The sequence below is a fragment of the Salmo salar genome, chromosome ssa06 (genome assembly GCF_905237065.1).
Source record: "Salmo salar chromosome ssa06, Ssal_v3.1, whole genome shotgun sequence".
Lineage (NCBI taxonomy): Eukaryota > Metazoa > Chordata > Actinopteri > Salmoniformes > Salmonidae > Salmo > Salmo salar.
In genome coordinates, this window is record NC_059447.1 from 43,868,787 (window position 1) to 43,877,332 (window position 8,546).

General features: G+C 46.6%; 1 long non-coding RNA gene across 4 annotated transcripts; it reads left to right on the forward strand.

Moving 5' to 3' along the window:
• Positions 1 to 3,238: 3,238 nt before the first annotated feature.
• LOC106607491 (uncharacterized) lies at positions 3,239 to 6,168 on the forward strand. 4 transcript variants are annotated; one of them, XR_001329213.2, is made up of 4 exons: positions 3,239 to 3,464; positions 3,568 to 3,623; positions 3,770 to 3,965; positions 5,358 to 6,168. It is a non-coding gene; the product is annotated as an uncharacterized lncRNA (long non-coding RNA). The 4 variants fall into 4 exon arrangements; XR_001329215.2 differs by having other exon boundaries at positions 3,801 to 3,965; XR_001329212.2 differs by having other exon boundaries at positions 3,239 to 3,623.
• Positions 6,169 to 8,546: the final 2,378 nt, after the last annotated feature.

Consider the following 8,546-nt stretch of genomic DNA (forward strand, 5'->3'; position numbering starts at 1 on the left):
ATTGTTCTACAATGTAGAAAATAGTAATAATAAAGCAAAACCCTTGAATGAGTAGGTGTGTCCAAAAGTTTGACTGGTACTGTACATCTGCAAGGCGGACACGGGCAGCCAGGGCCGTGACATCTACCTCACCAAGTCCACCAAAGACTTCCCACACGGAGAGCACATGATCTGCCGGATCTACATCTTCAGGGCATGACTGTAGTCTCATGTACTGCAACAAATAATAACATAGTGCATAGATCTGTGGTTTTCAACCTGTGGTCCTTAGGGCTACTGCAGGTGGTCGTGGTTTTTAAAATAGTATTTCTTCCTAAAATAACAACATTTGGGAATATTAATGGTATAATAAGCCATTTTAAATAGCGTTTAACAATGCAGATTGTTTATCATTATAATAATAATAATAATAGGCCTTTAAACTTTTACATTCACTGATAAAATGTACTCTAAATTGTATTTATTTAAAATTCTGCATCTGCGCGAATGGTGGTCCACAAACTTTTGACTGTGGTCCCCGGAACGGAAAACTTTGGGAACCAATAGATGTATGTGGCTCCTGTTCCTATTCTATTCAATGTTATTGAATATATTCCATAATATCCAGTAACTGGAGTTGCCAGGGAAGGCGAAACAGGCATTTTCTCAACCTGTCTTGTCATATCTCCAGATATTCTACTTTGTCTCAGCCTCTTGTTCCTCTCTGCCACCACAAGCAGCCATTGGTCATTGACGGCTTCACGTTTGACCTGCGCAGCTACGTGCTGGTGATTTCTGCGACCCCCTTCCGTATCTTCCTGTATAAGGAGCAGCTGGCCCGCTTCTGCACCCGCCACTTCAACTACTCCACCCGCAACAACGTGGTGCGGCACGGCACAACCACAGGAGAGGGCAACGTGTTTTACATTGTGTGCTTCTCATGTTTATTTCAATGTCATTGGTCTTTTATGTTCGTACTGTGTAGTTTTGTTAGGGATCGTATTTAAAGTTTCAAGTTTTTTATGCCACGTGCACAAGTACAGTGAAATGCCTTTCTGGCAAGCTCTAAACCCAACAATGCAGTATTCAATATTAATATAGTGCTACAAATAACATAAGGTCAAACAAACACACAAGATATTAAAATAAGAGCACGAGAAGTAATTAAGCTATATACAGGGTCAGTTCCAATACCAGATTTACAATGTGCAGGGATACTGGAGTGATAGAGGTAGATATGTATAGGGGTAAGATGACTAGGCCTCAGGATACAATATATGATAAACAGTGTAGCAGCATATGATGATTGTACTGTATGTGAGTGTGTGTAAATGTGCCAGTCTAAATGTGTGTGCATGTTATGTGTGTGTGAGCAAATTAAGTGTGTGTGAGTGTGCATAGAGACAGTGCAAAAATAAAATGAATGTATAGTACAATGTAGGATAGAAGTGGTAACATTTGTTTTCATCAGGAAATTGATATGTTGTACATCATCAGTATGTTCTAAACGTGTTCAAGGGGACAGAGACAGACAGGAACACACTCAAACACAGACACGCAGGCAGACGGACTTAGATAAGATAGACGTCTGTCTTTGAACTCAGTGGGTGTGTTCAATCTTGCTCCTCTCAAACCGTATTTGTTTACCAGTGATATGGCCCCATTGATGACTCAAGCTACTGTTTTACAAGCTCTTGTCATAAAAGACTTAGCATGGGCCGACATCGAGGATGTGGTGATCAAGGCTCTGGTCTCAGCCCACTCAGTGCTCCACCACAGCTACCACACCTGCTTCTCGCACAACACCACCACCAGTTCTCTGCCCCCGAGCCTGCCTGCCATCCTGCACCTGCCTGACTCTGACCTGATCACGTACCACGTACCTCTGCCTGCCCTCTGCCTGCCCTGTGTTTCTAATAAATAATCTGAGAACTGTACTATCCGCCTCCCGTGTCTGCATCTGGGTCATATCCTGAGTCTGATAGTACAAACTGGCCATGACTGACCCAGCAGACTCTTACCGGCTCTGCAGCGCCATCTTCTCCCAGGGAGCCACCATTGGAAGACACAACGAGTTACTTAAAGTACTTATGGAAGGATTCCAGACCTTGGCGGTACACCAGGACCGTGCCCTCAACACATTGCTGGAACAATTCCTCGGATTGTCTGTGAGGCAGCCCGCCACTACAGTAATCCCCCAGACTGTCAATTACCCCACTACCACTGGCGTTTTTCCCCAATCTACCCTGGCTTCCCAAGAACCCTGCATACCTCCTCCGGATCGCTACGCTGGAGATCCCGGATTCTGCCGGGCATTTCTCTCCCAGTGTTCTCTCATATTTGAGCTGCAGCCCTCTTCATTTGCATGCTACCCTGGTGTCGGAGCAGGGAATCCCCACACAACCCCTCTCCATTCCCATGGACATCAGAGTGTCGGATGGGCGCTCTATTGGCAGAGTCACCCACACCACGTGTCCCATTAACCTGAGAGTGTTGGGTAATCACAGTGAGTTTATGCAGTTCCTGCCGATCGAATCCCCTCATGCACCTGTGGTTTTGGGGTTTTCCTGGCTCCAGACGCACAATCACCTGATCGACTGGGCTACTGGTTCTATCCTGGGTTGGAGCCCGTTTTGCCATGGGCATTGCCAGAAGTTGGCGCTGCCTGCCCCGGGACGTCTTCCTGTGGGCTTGGGAAAAGCCCCGGACCTCTCCCCCGTTCACGCGGAGTACCAGGACCTCCAGGAGGTTTTTAGCAAGGCCCGTGCAAGTGCGCTTCCTCCGCATTGGCCCTATGACTGCGCCATCGACCTTCTCCCGGGTACTACACCGCCTCGGGCGCAGCTTTATTCCCTGTCAGGTCCGGAGACCAAGACAATGGACCTGCCCTTTGCCTGCCCTGGCGTTTTGATGGGTCCCCCCGCGGGACGGATGAGCTAACATAGGCTAATGCGATTAGCATGAGGTTGTAAGTAACAAGAACATTTCCCAGGACATAGACATATCTGATATTGGCAGAAAGCTTAAATTCTTGTTAATCTAACTGCACTGTCCAATTTACAGTAGCTATTACAGTGAAATAATACTATGCTATTGTTTGAGGAGAGTGCATAGTTATAAACCAATTAGGCACATTTGGGCAGTCTTGACACAAACATTTTAACCGAAATGCAATGGTTCATTGGATCATTCTAAAACTTTGCTCATACACTGCTGCCATCTAGTGACCAAAATCAAAATTGCGCCTGGGCTGGAAAAATATATTATGGCCTTTCTCTTGCATTTCAAAGATGATGGTACAAAATAAAAAAATTAAGAAACGTATGTTTTTTTCTATGTATTATCTTTTACGAGGACCAGCACCTGGGCGGCATCCGCAGGATCTTCCCCCGCCAGGGAGGGGAGGAGTACGACAAGTACCTCAAACACAGCAGCTCCCTCTTCCAGGAGACAGCTGCCACCAAGGCCAGAGAGAGGTGCACCAGGTAGACACACACACATCACCCACACGTTAACAACAAGTGCCCATCCACACCTGCATACAACATCAGTTCCAACCTCAGTGCAATCCATAATGTGTGCATGCAGGTTTACTGGATAAGGGTAAAATCCACAAAGTACCCCTCTGCCCCATCCATCCCAATGTGAGTACTGTCTGCTGCCTGCTGCTGTGTCCTATGGTTACCTCAACTCCCCCCCCCCCAAAAAAAAGATGTTTCTGTTACCTGATCAATAACATTGCATTGGCTCCTCAACTCAAAATAAACTGTTTTATGGCGTTGCGTTGTAGCCTCTGGCCGACTCCGCTCACTTCCTCCCAGGGTGACCCAGGCGCTGAAGGAGGAAGAGGAGGGGGTGGAAGAACGTCTCGGGGCTGCAGCTGAGGGCCAGCCTGCTCAGAGACCTGGGCAGACCAGGTGTACGTCACAATGCCACCTGTTGTCAAGACTGACTTACGGCAATATATAAGCAACATGGCAGCCAAGGTGAGCATTTTTCCAAATGTACACTTATCCGAAGTTCACTTATCAGGAGTCAACTCTGTACGGTACTATGCATATATGCTGTGCACAGACAGGCACATATAAATACCTGAGAAGCTATTTGAAAGATGTCAGATTATACAGGTTCAAAGGTTAGTACTTATTATTCTTTAGACTGCAATTTAACAACAGTAAAATAACATGTTTCGTTAATAAAAGGCCCAACAACATTTCCTTCAAACATCCCATTACTGTAAATGTGCAAATAACATGTTTTCTACTAAAGGTTGAACCACACCATTATATAGGCCTATCCATAAATCCAAACACACATGCTATTTTAATAGCCCATAAATGCAAACACATATGTTTGGTCATTCAAAATTCATTAAACGCACGTTAATATTCCCAGAGGTGTATAGTTATAATCTCAGAACTTCAGAGAGCCCCAGAAATGCTCAATCATTACAGTCCAGATATACTCATCTACAAGTGTAGAAAGAAGAACATCGACAACAACACACATGGGCATCACATAGGGCCAGACATGTCTACACACTAAACTAACAATATTAACACTTGTTAGCCACCCAAAACCCCCATTAGAAAAGTGAATAGATGCTTGAGAGCTCTACCACAGGGGTGTCAAACTCAATTCATGGAGAGCCGAGTGTCTGCAGGTTTTCGCTACCTTGTACTTGATTAATCAATTAAGGTCATTGGCTAGTTAGGAACTCCCCTCATGTCTTCATTGGACACATTGAAAGGACACAACCAAAACCAGCAAACACATGGCCCTCCAGGAATTGAGTTTGACTCCCTGGAGTCGTAGGGTGACCGCTGCAGTGCGACCAAAGGTAAGGAGCCTTCAGTACTGTCTGAGTGTCACGCTCCCAGTACTGTTATGTCTCAGCCCTATTGGCCCTGGCGGGACCAAGACTGGCACCCCCAGGGGCTGGGCCACAGTGTCTCCACCATGCCTCCAGGGCATGTGCCCAAAGTGGGAGTCAAGTGCACCTATTCGGAGTGAACAATATTTCCTCTTACCCGGTAAGTGGACCAGTACCCTTTTCACTTCTTCCTTTTTCTGAGAGGCCTGTTTACCCCACGTTGATGGTGATCCGCTTAGCTACTCCATCCTTTGTTCCCGACTGTTTTTCACATTTTGACTAGGTCTAAATGTCACTCAGTACTTAAAACGTACATCAAATAGTTAATACTCATCTTTTGTTTTAACTTTATATAACCTCTCCCTCTCCTTTGTCATACATACTCCTCACCTAACCTTTCCCTCCCTCCCTCCCTCCCTCCCTCCCTCCCTCCCTCCCTCCCTCCCTCCCTCCCTCCCTCCCTCCCTCCCTCCCTCCCTCCCTCACCTCTCATCCTCATCTCTAGTCAGTGCCTCTCTGAGTAAGCTGGGTAACCACAACAACAGCAGCTCTAACGGGCCCTTTGCTGAAATGCACGTGCAAGGCCCTCCCCCTATCACCCTGAGGCCGCCCCACCCAAGGCTGCCCCACCCTCAGGTATGTGAAGGACCCAGCGATTGTTTTTGGTAACAAATGCCACCTCTCTTCAGGTTTTGGGCAAGTTGGTAAGACAAGGTGGGTGAAATAAGATTTTCCCACACCTTTGGGGAAACCACAGCAGCTGTCTTAGTCTTCAGCTGTGACCTAGTGTGGACGCAGCGCAAGGCTCTCACTCCAGCAGCCCACTTCCGGCTGCCGCAGCTGTCCAGCGGACACTTTGTGGTGTCGTAGGGAGTGAGGAAGATATACCAGGCTACAGACCAGACTGTGGTCAACCGCTGTGATTAGGCAGAACACCAGACCAGGAAGCACCTCGTCGACAACAAGGCCATCGACCACGATCACTTAAGGGACCTGCTCAAAGAAGAAGCTATGGACTTAGATAACGGCAAGTCTGCTGACCCTTCCATGAACCAGCCAAACCAGCCGATCTGAGACTCGTTGAGACTATGTTGTACAGGTCAACATAACTACAGGCATGCTTGTGGATTGCATGCTGACACTTGTTTTTACTCTGCCAAGATGATTTTGTCCAGATGAGAATGTGGATGGAACATTGGTTCATCTATCAAGCCTCATCAAGAGACGTTACTCCTCAATAATAATACCTACATGTTTCAAGCAGACCACCAAGGAAGTGAAGGTAACCTGCCTAAATGATTACTGCACCGTGGCACTCACGTCGGTAGCCATGAAGTGCTTTGAAAGGCTGGTCATGGCTCACATCAACAGTATCCTCCCGGACACCCTAGACCCACTCCAATTCACATACTGCTCCAACAGATCCACAGATGACGCAATCTTAATCGCACTCCACACTGCCCTTTCTCACCTGGACAAAAGGAACACCTATGTGAGAATGCTGTTCATTGACTACAGCTCAGCGTTCAACACCATAGTGCCCACGAAGCTCATCACTAAGCTAAGGACTCTGGGACTAAACAACTCCCTCTGCAACTGGATCCTGGACATCCTGATGGGCCGCCCCCAGGTGGTAAGAGTAGGCAACAACATGTCTGCCACGTCGATCCTTAACACTGGTGCCCCTCCTGTATTCCCTGTTCTCCCACGACTACGTGGCCAAACACGACTCCAACACCATCATTAAGTTTGCTGATGACACAACAGTGGTAGGCCTGATCACCGACAACGATGAGACGGCCTATAGGGAGGAGGTCAGAGAACTGGCAGTGTGGTGCCAGGACAACAACCTCTCCCTCAATGTGAGCAAGACTAAGGAGCTGATTGTGGACTATAGGAAAAGGCGGCCGAACAGGCCCCCATTAACATCGACAGGGCTGTAGTGGAGCGGGTCGAGAGTTTCAAGTTCCTTGGTGCCCATATCACCAACAAACTATCATGGTCCAAACATACCAAGACAGTCTTGAAGAGGGCACGACAATACATTTTCCCCCTCAGGAGACTGAAAAGATTTGGCATGAGTCCCAAGATCCTCAAAAGGTTCTACATCTGCACCATCGAGAGCATCCTGACCGATTGCATCACCGCCTGGTATGGCAACTGCTTGGCATCTGACCGTAAGGCGCTGCAGAGGGTAGTGCGAACGGCCCAGTACATCACTGGGGCCAAGCTTCCTGCCATCCAGGACCGATATAATAGGCGTGTCAGAGGATAGTCCATACAATTGTCAGAGACTCCAGTCACCCAAGTTATCGACTGTTTTTTCTGCTACCGCACGGCAAGCGGCACCGGAGCGCCAAGTCTAGGACCAAAAGGCTCCTCAATGTCATCTACCCCCAAGCCATAAATTCATAAAATCGCCACCGGACAATTTACATTGATTCCCCCCCACTCCCTTTTGTACACTGCTACTACTCGCTGTTTGTTTGTTACCTATGCATAGTCACTTCGCCCCTACCTACATGTACAGATTACCTCATAGCCTGTACCCCCGCACACTGACTCTATACCGGTGCCCCCTGTATATAGCCTCGTTATTATTATTCTTGTTGTGTTACTTTTTATTATTACTTTTTTTATTTTAGTTTACTTGGTAAATATTTTCTTCTTCTTTGACTGCACTGTTGGTTAAGGGCTTGTACAGTTGAAGTTGGAGGTTTACATACACCTTAGCCAAATACATTTAAACTCAGTTTTTCACAATTCTTGACATTTTAATCCTTGTAAAAATTCCCTGTCTTAGGGCAGTTAGAATCACCACTTTATTTTAAGAATGTGAAATATCAGAATAATAGTAGAGAGAATGATTTATTTCAACTTTTATTTCTTTCATCACATTCCCAGTGAGTCAGAAGTTTACATACACTCAATTAGTATTTGGTAGCAATGCCTTTACATTGTTTAACTTGGGTCAAGCGTTTCGGGTAGCATTCCACAAGCTTCCCACAATAAGTTGGGTGAATTTTGGCCCATTCCTCCTGACAGAGCTGGTGTAACTGAGTCAGGTTTGTAGGCCTCCTTGCTCGCACACGTTTTTTCAGTTCTGCCCACAAATTTTCTATAGGATTGAGGTCAAGGCTGTGTGATGGCCACTCCAATACCTTGATTTTGTTGTCCTTAAGCTATTTTACCACAACTTTGGAAGTATGCTTGGGGTCATTGTGCATTTGGAAGACCCATTTGCGAGCAAGCTTTAACTTCCTGACTGATGTCTTGAGATGTTGCTTCAATATATCCACATAATTTTCCATCCTCATGATGCCATCTATTTTGTGAAGTGCACCAGTCCCTCCTGCAGCAAAGCACCCCCACAACATGATGCTGCCACCTCCGTGCTTCCCGGTTGGGATGGTGTTCTTCGGCTTACAAGCCTCCCCCCTTTTCCTCCAAACATAACAATGGTCATTATGGCCAAACAGTTCCATTTTTGTTTCATCAGACCAGAGGACATTTCTCCAAAATGTACGATCTTTGTCCCCATGTGCAGTGGCAAACCGTAGTCTGGCTTTTTTATGGCGGTTTTGGAGCAGTGGATTCTTTCTTGCTGAGCGGCCTTTCAGGTTATGCCGATATAGGACTCACTTTACTGTGGATATAGATACTTTTGTACCTGTTTCCTCCAGCATCTTCACAA